This window comes from Erinaceus europaeus, chromosome 21 (genome assembly GCF_950295315.1).
Source record: "Erinaceus europaeus chromosome 21, mEriEur2.1, whole genome shotgun sequence".
Classification (NCBI taxonomy): Eukaryota; Metazoa; Chordata; class Mammalia; order Eulipotyphla; family Erinaceidae; genus Erinaceus; species Erinaceus europaeus.
Window position 1 is genome coordinate 8752274 of NC_080182.1, and position 16929 is coordinate 8769202.

The 16929-nt window shown below is 42.7% G+C and overlaps 1 protein-coding gene across 5 annotated transcripts in view; it reads left to right on the top strand.

Moving 5' to 3' along the window:
- The first annotated feature begins 13313 nt into the window (after nt 1-13313).
- The window catches only part of MYRIP (myosin VIIA and Rab interacting protein), a 347454-nt gene continuing 343838 nt past the window's right edge, over nt 13314-16929 (top strand). For all 5 annotated transcript variants that reach the window (XM_060180352.1, XM_060180354.1, XM_007517826.3 and 2 more), the window contains exon 1: nt 13314-13463. The gene's annotated coding sequence lies outside the window, so the exon portion shown is untranslated. The remainder of the gene's footprint in view (nt 13464-16929) is intronic.

Consider the following 16929-nt stretch of genomic DNA (forward strand, 5'->3'; position numbering starts at 1 on the left):
TAGTGATGGTGGTGTGGAGATTATGGAGAAAAAATATATATACTGGTGGTGGTGCAGTGGGTTAAGCACACATAGTATGAAAGACAAAGACCTGTGTAAGAATATCCTGATTCAAGGCCCCGGCTCCCCACCTGCCGGGGGGTTGCCTCACAAATGGTGAAGCAGGATTGCAGGGGTCTGTCTTTCTCTCTCCCTCTCTACCTTTACCTCCTCCCTCAATTCCTCTCTGTCCTATCCAATAAAAAAATCAAAAAGATGGCCACCAGAAGCAGTGAATTTGCAGTGCTGGTACCAAACCCCAGTGATAACCCTGGAGGCAAAGAAAAAAATATTCTCAATAAATTATTAGTATTATTGCAGTCAACAGAGAGCTTCTTTAAAAGACACAAAATTGTATGTCACCTGATTAAAAACTACCATATGAATACTTAGTGTGCATGAAAGCCTAGGAACATATTCAAATCATAAATGCTGTTGGATGAGCATTCTCCCTGGCATCGTTAGCCATACGATGAACATTAAACACTTCTTTATGCTACGTTTGGCCTAAAGCACTTAGAAGTATCAGTAAACAAAAGAAAAATCTCTGCCCTCTTACAGGATATGTTCCAGAAGGGAAGACAAACAGTACACAGTAAACAGAATAAGAAAGTGAGTAGCTTGTTAAAGGCCACTGAGTTGCTATGGAATCAAAAAAAACCAAGTACAGGGTAGAGGCATCAAGAACTGGGACAAAGTTAGGATCATTTCTTTGATCGCCCAACTTGATGTCTGATTTTTGTCATTCCAATAGCCACCTTATTTCTACACCTCAGTGAATAAGATTGTGACAATTAAACCACCCCTCAGGGCTTGAGGGCTGTTATGAAGGTGACGCACACAGGACCCTGGTGAAGTTTCCAGACATCACTGCTAATTTCATTAATCTTCAGTACAACTGCAGGCTGAGTCAGCTCCCACAGATCTTAATTACTTCAGAATACTGAGACTCCTAATTCTGTACTATGTGATTTGGCTACAGAAGTTATAAACCACGCCTGGGATTTACTGCAGAGAGCTGTGTTACAGTAAGGAAAACATGAGAGAGACATACATCAAGACCTTGGGACTCAGTCATCATCTGCATTCCTTGCTGCGAGTAAAATCATATTGTTATAATCAGTATCTCTCAACTGCATTCAGAACCCTTATTGGATGCCCCCAATCAGTGATTCTATTGTTACTTCTGCATTGTTCTTCTGAGATAAAATCAACTTTACTAAAGAAACCAGCAAAGCTTTTAAAAAGCCATTATTTAGCAGGGAACAAAAATCTACATAATAAAATATTGATTGTTCTAAAAAAGATCTCAGAGAGAAATACTGTACTTACCAGAAATAATAAATTATTTTCTTTGCATTTTGATTTCTATTTAGTTTAGTATGATTTGCTCCATCAACTCAAAATACACATAGGGTCACGAGTCTTTTATTTTTCAAATCAGTCCTCATAGAAGAGTAGGAAATGCAGATTTCTATTTTGAGCTTTCTAAACATTTAGGTTGTCCCAAAGGATGAGTGTTTATTTTTTCCTGGTAGGTCTACCCTATTTCCTCATAAGTCAAATAGAATGAATTGGATGTGTTTCATGGGTCTCTGTTAGCTTGTTATCTTGCAGCCTCTTGGTATGGCTGTTAAAGTAGATTCTCTACTCCTGGAAACACGTGCTAGTTTAGGTTAGAGTGGATCCATGAGTCAAGAGTCAGGGCTGCAACTCTGGTTATTCACGTGCCCATGTACAACCATTATTTCTGGAAGCTATTTCTGGAGTTATAGAGGCTTCTAGCCATATTCACAGGTTTTGAGTTTCCTTCCATGCTTCCATACTTCCTGTTCTAATTAAAAACACCTAGAGAGACTTCCAAAGGCATGGCCATGGAATAGCAGCTGCCATATGATACGCCATTGAACAGTTAATTCAAGCAACAAAAAAATCGCTTGAAAACTTGCCAAATCACAACTGGCATTATTAAGAAACTCACTGATTGATTATATTCATCTGCAGGAGATTCAGTGGCACACACCTTCATTAAACTGAGCTGCTTCAAGGATAATTAGGTGAGTCACAAATGTCAGTGGACGAGCTTACAAAACTCTTGACACAGATAACCAAAATGACTGCAACTTTATTTTCAATAAAGTGGCTCCATAGTTTGGAAGGGACTTCAGAAAGCCAGACCATCAGTTCTCTATTGAGTAGTGATACTCATGGATGATTAATTCAAACTGGAGAGACATTAAAAATACATATTCCGGGATTTGGGCAATAGCACAGTGGGTTAAGTACATGTGGAACCAAGCACAAGGATCAGGGTAAGGATCCTGGTTTCAGCCCCTGGCTCCCCAACCTGCAGGGAAGTCGCTTCACAAGCGGTGAAGCAGGTCTGCAGGTGTCTATCTTTCTCTCCCCCTCTCTGTCTTCCCCTCCTCTCTCCATTTCTCTCTGTCCTATCCAACAGTAATGACATCAACAACCACAACAATAAAAAAATTAAAAAGAAAATAAAATACCAATCAGGTTCACAAGCTTACCCTCCTTATTTCTTAAAGCTAATTAATTTTGGTGGTTTCTTTGTCCCTTTAACACTGGACGACTGTTAGGGGCAAGGCCCACTACCCAGTGAGGTTCCTGTTTTACTACAAACAGGTGTCTGGCAGGGAGGACAAGTGGAAGCTGGAATCTACTTGCCAAGTTCATGCCCCTGAGTTAAGTCCTCCACATTCTAGGACATCCACTCAGAGAGTGCGATAGCATTAATTCAGGGAAAAATGCTTGTAGGGACTCCAACTGATTTTCCTAATTTTAAATTTCAGGAGTAAAGTTGGAGTATCTACCCACTCCCCATTTCAGCTAATCCATCTTCTCTGCAGGACCAGTTTTCAAACCAGTGAGGAGGAGTTACACCATCAGTTTGATGACAAAGGTTCTGCTTCATCCCCACCGCAGGTCTTCCTTCTTTCACTCCCAGTCAGAAAAAGTGCAGTGGACATCTTACCGCTTATATCACTGTAGTGTTTGTTTATGGGGTGCTTCCCAGCTACATTTCATCAGGCAGGTGTACTCAACCCTGAGGTGCTGTGAGTGTTGGTTCTTTCTGCTTTCTCTTCGGAGAATTGACTTCTGGAGATGAGGAGGCTTTTGTCCAGGAGTGTCTCATACTGGTGATGACAATTGTTGACAGACCTGGGAATGCGTAGAAGTCTTCTCCTCTTAACTTCAAAATGAGTTTGCTTCTATGGTAATCTCATGTTCACACCACCTCATCCTTGTTCATTTTGTTCCCCTGCCTCACCCTGTTTCCTTCATTCCCCTTTTTCCGAGAACATTCCTTCAGCAACCCCAGTGAACTCAAATCCCTATCAAGCTCTGCTTTCAGAACCTAATCTAGGACAATTATTTTTTTGGTTTGTTTGTTTAATTTTTTATTTATTTTATTTTCCCTTTTGTTGCCCTTGTTTTTTTATTGTTGTAGTAGTTATTATTGTTGTTGTTATTGATGTTGTTGTTGTTAGGTAGGACAGAGAGAAATGGAAAGAGGAGGGTAAGACAGAGGGGGAAAGAAAAAGAGGACACCTGCAGACCTGCTTCACCGCCTGTGAAGCGACTCCCCTGCAGGTGGGGAGCTGGGGGCTTGAACCAGGATCCTTAAGATGATCTTTAAGCTTTGCAACACATGTGCTTAACCAGCTGCGCTACTGCCCGACTCCCTCTAGGACAATTATTAAGGCAATGCCTCTGCTACTTAGAGTGAAATCTCAACTGCTTCAGCTTCCTCTGATTTTCCTAAGAAATATTATTCTGTATATATATATATATATACACACACACACTGTCTTGTTATATGCATATATGACTGTGTGTGTTTACAGATCTATCTGTATACATATATGTATGTGGACATATGTATTTTTCTTTCATTCACAAAAATGAGGATTGAAACTTTTTACTTCTTTAGTATCTTACCCGCCAACATTCATTTACCTCGTGTCAGCATCTGATACTCCAGAATTCTAGAAGTACAAGTGACTCAGAGTTTGTATGTTTTAGACTATATACACCTTCAAAAATTTCCAACAGTACTTTAAAAATTCATTTACCACATTCTTAACAATATAGAATATTTTCAGTCTCTCCTAACCTTTCAGAAAGGTTATTAGTGAAATGTATTTTAACTTCCAATTTCTATATTCTTAGTGAAGTTGAGCATCTATTTTAAGTGTATGGGTGACATGCCTCCCCCCCACATATGTTCTATTACACCTTTTGCCAATTTTTCATTGATTACTTTGTCAAGTGGATACCATTTTAAGCTTCTTAAATTCTCAAGTTTCTCTTGGCACCATTCCATGACATCAGGGTTCTGTTATTTTACTCAGATTTTTAAGTGCCTTTTATTGTTTGGCAAGTGCTTCAGGATAATGATAAAGTGGACACTCCAGTTACTCCTCTTAACTAGTCTCACAGGGCTCGTAAATCCTTTTTCCAGAGGCTCTGATTGGCCTAATAATGGCTTGCAAATACCTCTTTCTGAAAACTGTCTCAGTCACACTGACATCACTTTGCATGGATATGTGCCTACCGGCAGCCCATGAGTAATTACGAGGTTAGAATGGTCAGATGTCTTACATCAAGGTAGAGCAACTTTACGGAACAATTCATACTACACAATGACATATTCACTTATAAGCCGTAGAATATATAACATTATTATGTGTGTAATACATATATGATATACATATCATATAAGTCACTTATGTTACAAATTGGTCTGCTTGTATGAAAAATCTAATGTTCAGCTAGTGCTGACTACTACTGGCTTACCTATTTAATTTTATCTATAAATTAGAAATAAACTTACATGTAAAATCAATGGGGGGGACTGGGAGGTGGCACACTTGGTTAAGTGCACACAATACCATGTGCAAGGATTTGGGTTCAAGCCGTTACTCCTTAATTGCAGGGGGGATACTTTACAAATGGTGAAGTTAGTATGCAGGTGTCTTTCTCCTTTTCTTTTTCAATATTTTTATTATCTTTATTTATTTATTGGATAGAGACAGTTAGATATCAATATGAAAGGGGAGATAGAGATTGAGAGAAAGAGACAACTGCAGCACTGTTTCACCACTTGCAAAGCTTTCCCCCTGCAGGTAGAGACTGGGGGCTTGAACCTGGGTCCTTGTGCACTGTAACATGTGCACTCAACCAGGTGTGCCACCACCTGGCCCCTTTCTCTCTCCTTTCCTTTCCTTTCCTTTTTTCTTTTCTTTTCTCTTTTCTTTCCATTTTGTTGCCCTTGTTGTTTCTACTTATTGTTATTGTTGTTTATTGCTGTTAATGTTGGATAGAACAGAGAAAATAAAGAGAGGAGGGGAAGACAGAGAGGGGGAGAGAAAGACAGACACCTGCAGACCTGCTTCATCGCTTGTGAAGCGATCCCCCTGCAGGTGGGGAGCTGAGAACTCCAACTGGGATCCTTACACTGGTCCTTGAGCTTTGTGCCATGTGCTCTTAACCCACTGCACTACTGCCTGGCCCCCTCTCTCTCCTTTTCTAACTCCCCTTCCCCCTCTCAATTTCTCGCTATTCTATCAAAACAGAAAAAAGAGAAATAATAAAAAAAAATAAATGTAAGGATATCATGTTGAGGCCATATAAGGTACAAATCTTTCCTAATATCTAAAGCAGGGATGAGGAAGATTTTTTTCTGCCAAGGGTAATTGGGATATTTTATAACTTCATTTGCAACCCATACAAAATTATCACCTTAAAAGTTAGCACTTTAAGCTGCTATGATAGAAGTTCCTGTTGCCTTGCCAGGGCCTGACCAAATATGGTGGCACCTGGGCCAGATATTCTCCATCCCTGAGAAAAGATGGCAGAGAAAGAACTACTCATTCTGCTACCTAGTGATCAGAGATCAGGAGGAACATTAAAAGCTAGGGTCTGCCACAAATTCTGAATTACAGAACTTTCATGTGATTAGGAATCCAAACAAATATACAACTCACACTTAATCTTTACTGTATGATAGTTGTCACAATATCACAAGTATATGTGACTTAAAATTTCTCATTCAATTTATTTTTATTAGTGACTTAATAGTGACTATAAAATTATAAGATAATTTTCACATGTCTGTTGGCCCTTTGAATCTCTTCTTTGATAAAAATTGTCTACATCCTCTCCCCAAATTTGAAGAATATTGCTTGTCTTTTTGTTGCTGAGTTCAGTGAGTTCTTTGTATATTTTGTTTATTAAACTTTTGTCTGATGTATGGCATAAAAAAGATATTCTCTCATTCTATAAGGAGCCACTCGAGTTGGTTGGTGGTTTCTTTTGCTCTGCAAAATTTTTTTCAATTTGATGTAGTCTCTTTGGTTTATTTTTGTTTTTTGCTTTCCTTGCAAATGGACCTGAGTCATTAAAGATGCTTGTAAAACTTAGATTTAAAAGAGTTTTGCCAATGTTTCCTTTTAAATATTTGATGGTCTCTGGTATAACATTCAAATCTTCCATCCATTTGAAGTTTACTTTTGTGTGTGGTGAGATGAAGTGGTTCAGTTTCATTCTTCTGCATATTTAAACCCAATTTTCCCCACACCATTAGTTGAAGAGACTCTCATTTCTCTATTTAATATTTTGAGTCCTTTATCAAAAGTTATATGTCTGTAGTTGTTGAGGTGGATTTAGTTCTTTAATCTACTTTACTATTCTGAGTCTATTGACTAGTGAATTTAGGTAATTCACATTTATATTGATATATGTGGTTTATTTACATCCATTCTGATGTTTGTTTTCAGGTTGTTGTAAGTTGCTGATTATTTTCCAATTTGCTTCTATCTGTCCCTTTGCATGGATAGGTTTCTATGATGACTTCCTCACTGATTTTTTTAAAAATGTTTTTTTATTTGTTATTGAAGTTTGTTACAATATTTTAAGATTACAATGTATATAATTCCACACCACACCTACCACCAAAGTTCTGTATCCCTATCCTTCCACCCCCAAAAGATTACCACCATAGTTCTCACAAGTATTACAAACAGTTTGCTTTCTTTTGTTTTGCTTGGACATTTTTTTTTTTCTTTTGGCAAGGTCTCTAGATTTCACAGATGAGTGAAACCATCTTTCATGGTCTTTCATCACTTTACTTATTTCACTAAGCATAACCACCTCCAGTTCCATCCATTTTGTCCCAAAGGACACAATGTCATCTTTTTTTTTTTTTTGATTGCAGAGTAATATCCCATGGAATATCTGCCCCATAACTTCTTTAGCCAGTCATCTGATGATGGGCGTTTAGGCTTAATCCACTCTTTGGCTACTGTGAATAAAGCAGCTATGAACATAGGGGTGCATATGTCCCTTAGAATTAGTGTTTCAGTGTCCACTGGATAATGGCTAAGAGTCCTCATTGATTTTAACTGTACATGATATGGGCTTTGGTTCTATATTTTGTATTGTGCTTATCATAAAGATTGTATCTCACTTATTATATCTAAAGAAGTCTTTAATTTTTTTATTTATATTTTGTTTTGGATAGAGACAGAGAGAAACTGAGAGGAAAGGGGGGATAGAAAGGGAGAGAGGGGAAAAAGAAAGAAAGAAAGGGAAAGAGACAGACACCTGTAGCACTGCTTCAAAACTTTTGAAGTCTTCCCCATACAGGTGGGGGTTTGAACATAGGTCCTTGAGTGTGCTCCACCACTCAGCCCCCTCTAAAAAAATCTTTAAGTTGGTTTTAATTTAATGACATTTGATTTACTGCTCTATCATTTCTGTCTCATTCCTATTTCATTGTTCTTTGCTGTTGCTATTGACCTCTTCCTAAAATTTATTTAAAAGATTATCTTTACTTATTAATGGAATAGAGACCGTCAGAAATCGAGAGGGAAGGGAGAAGTAGAAGGGGAGAAAAAGAGACACCTGCAGCCCCACGTCACCAATTTCAAAGCTTTCCCCCTGCAGGTGGGGGCCAGGGACTTGAATCCAGGTCCTTGCACACTGTAACGTGCGCCCAACCAAGTGAGCCACCTCCTAGCCTCTTGCTGTTGTGCTCTTAGTTCTATTCTACTGCTGATCACTTTGATCACTTTGCTTCTTCTTTTCATGGGGGCCTCTTTTTAGTAACTCTCGCAAGGGAGGGTTCTTAATAGCAAATTCCTTGAGCTTTTGTATGTTTGAGAAGGCCTTTATTTCTCCAGCATAGGTACTTTTGCATGGTAAAGTATTCATGGCTTGAAATTCTTACTTTTTAGTAGTTATATTATTTCGTTCTCTCCTTGCCTCTAGTGTTTATGATGAGAAGTTTGATAACTTTGCCTTTGTATGTCACTTCTTTCTTCCCCCTAGAAGCTTGCAATATTTTTTATTCTTGATTTTTTTTTATAGTTTTATAATGATGTGTCTTGGTGTTAGCCAATCTGGTATCAGGAACTTGGGTATTTACTCAGCTTCCTGGTTGTTTATGTCCTGAAGATTGTGTGGGTGAGGAGAACTTTCTGCTATGATTTCCTTAAAGATGGTTTCTGTTCCCTTCACCTTCTTCTCTTCCTCAGGGATTTGTATCACTGTCATATTCAACATTTAAAAAAATTATTTCTTTTAACTTGTATTTATTATTTATGCTATTTACTAGCTAGAGACAGAGAGGACTTTAGAAGGGAGGGGTGATAGAGAGGTGAGACAGAGAAACTCTTATAGCCCTACTCCAACATTTGTGAAGATTTCCCCTGCAGGTGGGGACCAGGGGCTTGAATGCAGGTCCTTGCACACTGTAATGTGTGTACTTAACCAGATGCATCATCATCTGGTCTCCATATTCAACTTTTAAAAAAAATATATTTATTTATTTGTTCCCTTTTGTTGCCCTTATTGTTTTATTGTTGTAGTTATTATCATTGTCATCATTGTTGGATAGGCAAGAGAGAAATGGAGAGAGGAGAAGAAGACAGAGAAAGGAAGAAAGATAGACACCTACAGACCTGCTTCACCGCTTGTGAAGGGACTCCCCTGTAGGTGGGGAGCCAGGGGCTCAAACAGGGATCCTTACACCGATTATCCAAAAGAATCAAAGACGTGATGTAGTCCCAAATGTAAGCTCACAAAGTGGTTGGAGAAACTGGCATTATATCCAAATAACTAAAATTGCACAAAAGTGTTACATAGCATTGAGAAGTAGAGGTTTTTTATTTTGAAAAATGTGGAAGTCTGGCTGACCGGTTCTATGCCAGAGGATGCCACAGAATAACATAGAAACTTCTTTTATAGCAGCTGGGTGGTAGTGCAGCTGGTGGAGTGCACAAGTTAGAATGTGCAAAGATCTGCGTTCAAGCCACTAGTCCCACCTGCAGGGGGAAAACTTCACAGGTGGTAGACTAATGCTGCAGGTGTCTCTCTCTTCCTCTTTGGATTTCTACCTCCTCTTTCTTAATTTATCTCTTTCTGTATCATATATATTGAATAAATAAAATAAAATAAAAAGAAACTTCCTTTATAAATACACTTTATTTCTTTAACATCAAAACTTACGTACAGTTTCTGGAGACACTAATAGTTTTGTAAAATATTTTCTCAAAAGTCAATTAAAAGTGTAACTTTCACATATATTGAATAAGATTGTTTGAGAAACAATTCCACACACATTACACCAACTAAAAACAGTCTTATAATCCAGTGGAGAGGATCACACTATATTTTCCATTTAGGGAATCTATGATTCAGTGAAGTTAAGTCACTTGCCCAAGGGCACATAGCCAGAAAGTGTAAGGTCAGGCTGGCATTGCAGTCTTGTGACTTCTTTATTCTTTATTCTTCTTTATTCTACCCAGAATCCTCTCAAGACATATACTTTCCTGCCTGCATAAACTCATCAATCTTCTAAGATATGAAATGTCTAATTCACATTTTAAAAGAAGACATGACACATCTCCCTTTGTGTACAAAAGTCAACAGCCTTTTTTAGTAAAGAAAGAACTCATTAAAACTCTTGAGGTGGCCCAGATTATACAGAAAATAGAAAAAGCAAGTGCTTCCTGTAGGCCATGAGGGATACAAGAAGAAGTTGACATTGCTGGAATTGAGAAATGTCTTGCTGAATGAAGTAATCACTGAGGGAGGGAGCATTTCAGGTCACCTTCTGCAGGCTCATTGTTACCCAAATCATCTTCAAATGCTAAGCCTTTCATGGAAAACATTTTAAAAAAATCAGTAATGGCTTTGGTGAAGCATTGGTGCTGTGTTTATTTCTGAAGTAAAGGATGACAGACATGGAGCTGGTTCTCTTTTTTGCATTTGTAAAATCTCTGCAAACCGCCCCCCCCCCCAGAACTTTCTGTCTTATTTGTCATCTTATCCAAATCTTAGAACCATTTCTGTTCGTTTGTCTTTCTTTTAAAAAAATCTCTATTTTAGGGAGAATCTTAGGAACTTGATTCTGAAAAATTTGGTGAAAGAAGTAAAGGTAGTCCTTACTTTACCTGACAAGGGCTAGTCTTAGAGTGATTGAGGGAAGTGAAATAGGAAGTAGGTGAGGGAGTATCTGGGTCTATTTGATTGAGTACTTTATGGTGTCTTTTTTAGGTTTTCCTATTTGCTTTGCTGCCCTTATTGAGTCTCTGTAGACTACTAGGCACTTTTACTTTAAGGTGTATATTTTTACTTTAAGGTGTATATTTTTACTTTAAGGTGTATATTTTTACTTTATGGTGTATATTTTTACTTTAAGGTGTATATTTTCTTGGTCAGACGACCTCACCAATATGTCCTGGAGCCTCACATCCCCAGAGCCCTGCCCCACTAGGGAAAGAGAGAGACAGGCTAGGGGTATAGATCCACCTGCCAATGCCCATGTCCAGCGGAGAAGCAATTACAGATGTCAGACCTTCCACCTTTTTCACCCATAAATATCTTTGATATTCCCAGAGGGATAAAGGAGGGAAGCTTCCAATGGAAGGGGTGAGTGGAGAACTTTGGTGGTGGGAATTGTGTGGAATTGTACCCTCCCTATCCAACGGACTTGTCGTTCATTGTTAATTAAATAAAAAAAGAGGTAAATATATATTAAGACAGTGTTGTAAACATCTGCGTTTCAAACAACCTTTGAACCCAGCTGCCATTATTGTTAGAATACAGCCATTGCTGGTCATGTATGAAGAGTTTTTCCTTCACATTATGCATCTGAGCTTTTTCCCTGTTTGTTTGGGATCCAGCTACAGAAGTTGAGGTTTTCAAAAGGTCTGGACATAAATGAAGTTAAGCAGAAAGGGACAAGAAGGAGTGGATATTGTTGGACTTCGACAAAGTTTTACTGAATGACAGCAAATGTCTGGGCAAGTTAACTCTGACCACAGTATTTATCTCACCTTTCTTGCTCACCCACCATCAATACTTCAGCTCTGATGATCAGAATAACAGAGTACCAGAATATTCAAAGGGTCAACTCATGACGGAGGCAGAACAAGTGAGTTTTCTTGGGTAGTTTAATGTGCTCTCTGGAAAAAGAAGACTCGCCTTGTTCTGGGATCCTGAGCCCTGAGGATATTATAATCGTGCTGCTTCCAGTTGCCTTCAAAAGCACTGACTCAATTTAACAGTCACACTTAAGGAAGAGATTTGAAAGGAAAGGAGGAAGGAAACAGGAAATGGGAGGGAGAAGATTTGAGAGGTTCAGAGTCTAGTTTTACTTCTAAAACATGAGTGAAACCCCTGTATTCTCATGAGTCTGAAGTCATACCTACTGTTCTGGGTAACAAAAGGAAAACTAGGGACCAGAAAGATCACTGTGGTAGAGCTCTCACCAAGTCTGTATAACGGAGGTCCCAAGTCCAATCTCCACATCACCATATGTAAGAATTGAGCAGTGCTCTTGTGCCTCTGTCTCTCTCATGAAAACAAAACATAATTTTTAAATAAAAAATGAAAACATAAGTCTGATACATCTATGCATAAGTAGATTTTTCTCTAGGAGGTTGTAGCAGACACAGTAGCAATGGTTGCCTCTAAGGAGAGCAGTTGAGAGGCTGGGAGACAAGGGTGGGAGTCTTGTCAACTGTGATACATTATTTTGAATTCTGTACCATATCGATACTGATGAATAATAGATAAGTAAAATGTAAATTAAATGTAAGTAAAACACAAACTTTCTCTCAGCTTAACCAGTTCGGGGTTCATAAAATCTCTTTAAGTGAGCAAACCAGATTTTTAGAGAAATCAATCCTTTTCTTTACCTTCCAAGATCTCTTCTTAAAAGCTTTTTAAAATTTTTTCTGACGCAGACAGAAAAATGCAATTATCCATTTGCACTGCATACATTTAGAAGGAGAGAAGAGTTTCGATTCTTCGCTCTAACCGGCATCTTCTAGGAATGACCAACTTGGCTACATAAAGTCCTTATTCTGACAAAGCTACATCCCAGTCTTCCCACAACTGGGCTGAGGCATCTTGAAGACCCTGGGCCTGATGGATCAAAGGCCTAGAGAAGCCCCAGGTGTGAGGAATCTTCCCAGTCCCAGTGCTTACAGGACCTGGAGCTTCTGGCCCGATTGCCGGTGCCATCGCTCATTTGCAGCAACCTCTGGGCTTCCTGACTTGGCGGGCTCGGTACCCAGGCGGTGCCGCAGCTGCGATGGGGACTTGGGTGCGCACCCAGTCTATGCCAACCAAAGTGCGTCGAAAGCAGAGTGGATTCCTGGGAGAACAAGGGGGTCAAAAAGGGTGTGTGTGGGGGGGGGGGGCGCTAGGTGACCATGGTGACTTTAGATGCTCAGGGACCTGGGAGTGAGGGAGAGCCTTGGGTGCAGAGCTGGGTTCCCAACCCTGAGCCCCAGGTACAGCCCCGCCCGCCCGGGGTTCGCGGGGGGTGGGGACTCCTGCGCTGGGGTCCAGCTGGGCAGGGACCGCTGTAGCTCCGTGGGCCCCCGCACCGCACTGCGCCGCAGGGTGGAGCCCCCGCTCGGGGTGGGCAGCCCAGGCACCGCCTCCTCCCGGAGCTCCGCCCCGCCACGCGCGGGCCCCGCCCCTCCCGCGCGTGCAGCCGCGCGCCCCGGGAGCTCCGCGCAGCCCGCCCCCCAGGCGGCCCCCGGCCCCGGCCCCGGCGCAGGCGCAGTGGCGCGCCTCCCCCCACCCCCCCCCCGGCCAGCTGGGCGACCGCACGCGCCCCCGCCCCGGGCGCCTCTGATTGGCCGCGGGCCGGGCCGCCAGGTATCCGCGGTGGCTACGGCCAGGCGGGTTGCTTGCGGCGCCGGCGCCTCCCTGCAGCCGCGCTCGCCGGCTCCCGCTGAGGCTGCGGTTCCGCCGGCTGAGCCAAGCGCACCAGCCTCGCGGCGCGCAGCCCGCACAGCCCCGCGCTGCGCTGCGGCACCTGCCAGCGTCCCGGGGCGCGGCCGCCAGCGGTGACCCGGTCACGGACCCGGCCGGCCCGCGTGAGTACGGCCCCCTCCCCGCGGGCAGGGCTGCGCCCCGCTCCGCCTGCCCCTCCCGCCGTGCCAAGTTCGGGGGTGGGCGTGTGGCGGCGCGGCTCGCGGGGCCTCGAACGGCCCAGAGCCTTTGCGGAGGGGCTCGGGCCGAAGGGGGCGAGGAACTTGCAGCGTGGGGCCGCTGCCCTCCCCGCGGAAGCCCCCTCGCCGCCGCGTCCCCGCAGGCCACGTAGCCAACCTGGGCTGCGCGCCACCGCGCCCCCTCCGCGCTCCAGCCTGCGGGGCGCCCTGGGCAGCCCCGGCCTCGCGCTGCGCTCCTCCGGGCGGACTCCCGGTTCCCTCAGATGGAGCTGGTCTGGGACCGGCTCAAGGTCACGGCCCGAGCGCGGGGTGGGAGCCCCGGCCGCCCGCGTCTGCCTGGGAAGGGGCGAGCGGACGCGGACGGCTGCGGGCTCAGCCCAGGCTCCTCCAGGGAGAAGCTGCTCCCCAACTCCGACCCATGTGGAGATCTGGAGGCTGCTCCTTAGGGGATGTATAGAGGCTTGGGGGCCAGCCGTGGGAGACTTTGGGGGGACCGGGAAACAGTATAGTCCCGCGGCCAGTATAGCACCTCTGCACCTGCCGCATTTGGAGGGGCACCCCGTGTATCCCACATGACTGAATCTGTCGCGACAGCTTAGGGGGATTCGCTGAGTCCATCCTGCCCGGTTTCCTTCTAAGTAAATCCTGTCCCCAGGGATAAGTGTCAAAGACGCAATTCCAGGATCAGACTTCCCAAAAGAAGAGGGTTCACTCTGGGGTTGGTTTGCTGGCGTTAGCTTCATCTCCTCTCAGAAAATGAATGGCTCCAGCCTAGTTGCATTTCTGTGCTCTCTAGTCCCAACCCTCTTTCTCAGGGGAGGGTGGAGTTCAGCCCCAGAGGGTGTAAATGTTGTCTTTTACTTCAGATCCTTTGAGGTTCTTTCCCTGGCTCTCTGGGCCTAGGGCTGGGAAGGAAGGTCACTTGGCACCCCCCTGTCTTAACATTATCACTCTGTCCTTCCAACTCTGCCTTCCCCTCCCCGAGTCACTGATGGTTGCTATCATGCTTGATAAACATCTTTGAATCTATGCAATGCATCAGTCTCTGCCTTATGGTCTTCCCAAGGCAGATAGATAGGGTCTAGGAGTCATGCTCTGTGTGACAGTATAAGGAAGATGATCCAAGAGACCCTGGAGCAATGAGTTCGTGTAATGATTTAAGGCATCATTTTACAGCAGCTCATAGGATTGCATTCAGAGATCTAAAAAAATTCACCTCTGCTAGAAAATTCAGTTTAGACTTTGAAAATGCCACTTTCCATCTTGATGTGCCTTGTTTGGGCGTCTCTCCTGCTCACCTCTTTCTGCTTCTCTAATGTGTCTCTGTGGACAGAGAGCTAGCTGCCTCTGTGGGCCCAGGACTTGTCTTTGGTGAAGGGGAGGGTGCAGCATTGGTCTCTATGCAGGATTGTCTCTGTGGGGAAAGAGGCACTTGTCTGCTTCTGCTTCAGGATCTGTTGTTGTTGTTGTTTTTTTTTTTTTTTGGTCCTCATTGGGGCTTCACATCTCCAGCCTAATACTGGAGAGAGAGAGAGAGAGAGAGAGAGAGGTAGATTGCAGCACTAAAACTTCCTCAGTGCTGTAGTACTTTCACGTGGTATACCAGGGCTTGAAACCTGGGCTGCATGCAGGTCCCTTCACAGGTGAGCTGTCTCACCTGCTCCCTGTCATTCACTTTTGAGAAACTGAAGTCTTAGCCAGGCTCTGTAATTTAAATGAATCATGGCTCACATTGTTGTGACCTGTCTCTTTTCTCCCTGCTCAAAGGGACAGAAGAAGAGCTATTCTGTAGCTGCTGGCCTTTAGAGCAGCTGATTCACATAGGCAGACGTCTCTCCTAGAAAACTGGGTAGTCTCTGTTCCTGGTAATTATTGTGTTTGTACAGGCTTTGGGCTCAAATGCAAGATAAGGATAGATGATTGGGTCCAATCTTGGCGAATTTGCTTTAATATTATGTAAAACCATATATTTTTTTAAATTTTTATTTATTTATTTATTTTTTATTTAAGAAAGGATTAATTAACAAAGGGTAATTAACAAGGGTAGGAGGGGTACAACTCCACACAATTCCCACCACCCAATCTCCATATCCCACCCCCTCCCCCGATAGCTTTCCCATTCTCTATCCCTCTGGGAGCATGGACCCAGGGTCATTGAGGGTTGCAGAAGGTAGAAGGTCTGGCTTCTGTAATTGCTTCCTCGCTGAACATGGGCGTTGACTGGTCGGTCCATACTCCCAGTCTGCCTCTCTCTTTCCCTAGTAGGATGGGTCTCTGGGGAAGCTGAGCTCCAAGACACATTGGTGGTGTCTTCAATCCAGGGAAGTCTGGCCGGCATCCTGATGACACCTGGAACCTGGTGACTGAAAAGAGAGTTAACATACAAAGCCAAACAAATTGTTGAGCAATCATGGACCCAAAGCTTGGAAAAGTGGAGAGGAAGTATTAGGGAGGTACTCACTGCAAACTCTAGTATACTTCTGCTTTCTTACTTTGGTGCCGTACTCCAAACTCAGTCAATTTCTGCTTTGCGTTTCTACTTCTTCTTCTTCTTTTTTTTTTTTTACATGCATAACATTCCCCAGATTCCCATTTTTTTCTGGTAAAACCATATTTTAATATAACAGAGTAGTTAGAACACAGTCATAGGAAATTGCACAGGTCTGAAGTGTACACTCAGTGGCTGTCCCAAACTGAGCACATGTGCAAATAGCAGTTTGATTAAGATCTAGAATATTCCCAACCTCCTCATCATCTCAACAGATACAGCCCCACAAGAATAATCAGCCCGTTTAGGTTTGTCAGGCAAATTTTATTTTTATTACTCTGATTATTTATTATTTTCATTTCAAGATTCAAATGAAACTGATAATTTCCCTATCTTCTTTTTATATGAATGCAAATGAAAAGTAGTTGGTTTCAGACCTAATTAATGAGTATACTTATATTTGAATTAGTCCAGATAGCTAGAAGGAATAATATGGTCTTAAGATCCAGGTGGAGAATGAACTGGTTGTCATATGACAAGTCAGATCCCAGATGTGAAGCAGTATTGACACTGATAAACAGAGACTGGTTAATTCATACCGTAGATTAAAATAAGGCAAATCTGAAAGTGTGGTATGAAAAGTTGAATGAGGAAAATATAAATAAATTATCATTTGACACAAAACTGAAAATATTTTCAATTCCTCAAAATTGAAAATTGGTGGAGGGGGTCAGGCAGTGGGTGGTCGAGCACACACATTACCTTGTGCAAGGACCTAAGTTCAAGCCCCCATTGCCCTACCTGTAAGGGGGAGGCTTCACGGTTCATGAAGCAAGTCTGCAGGTGTCTCTTTTTCTTTCTCCTTCTCTGTCTACCCCTACCCTCTCAGTTTCTCTCTGTCAT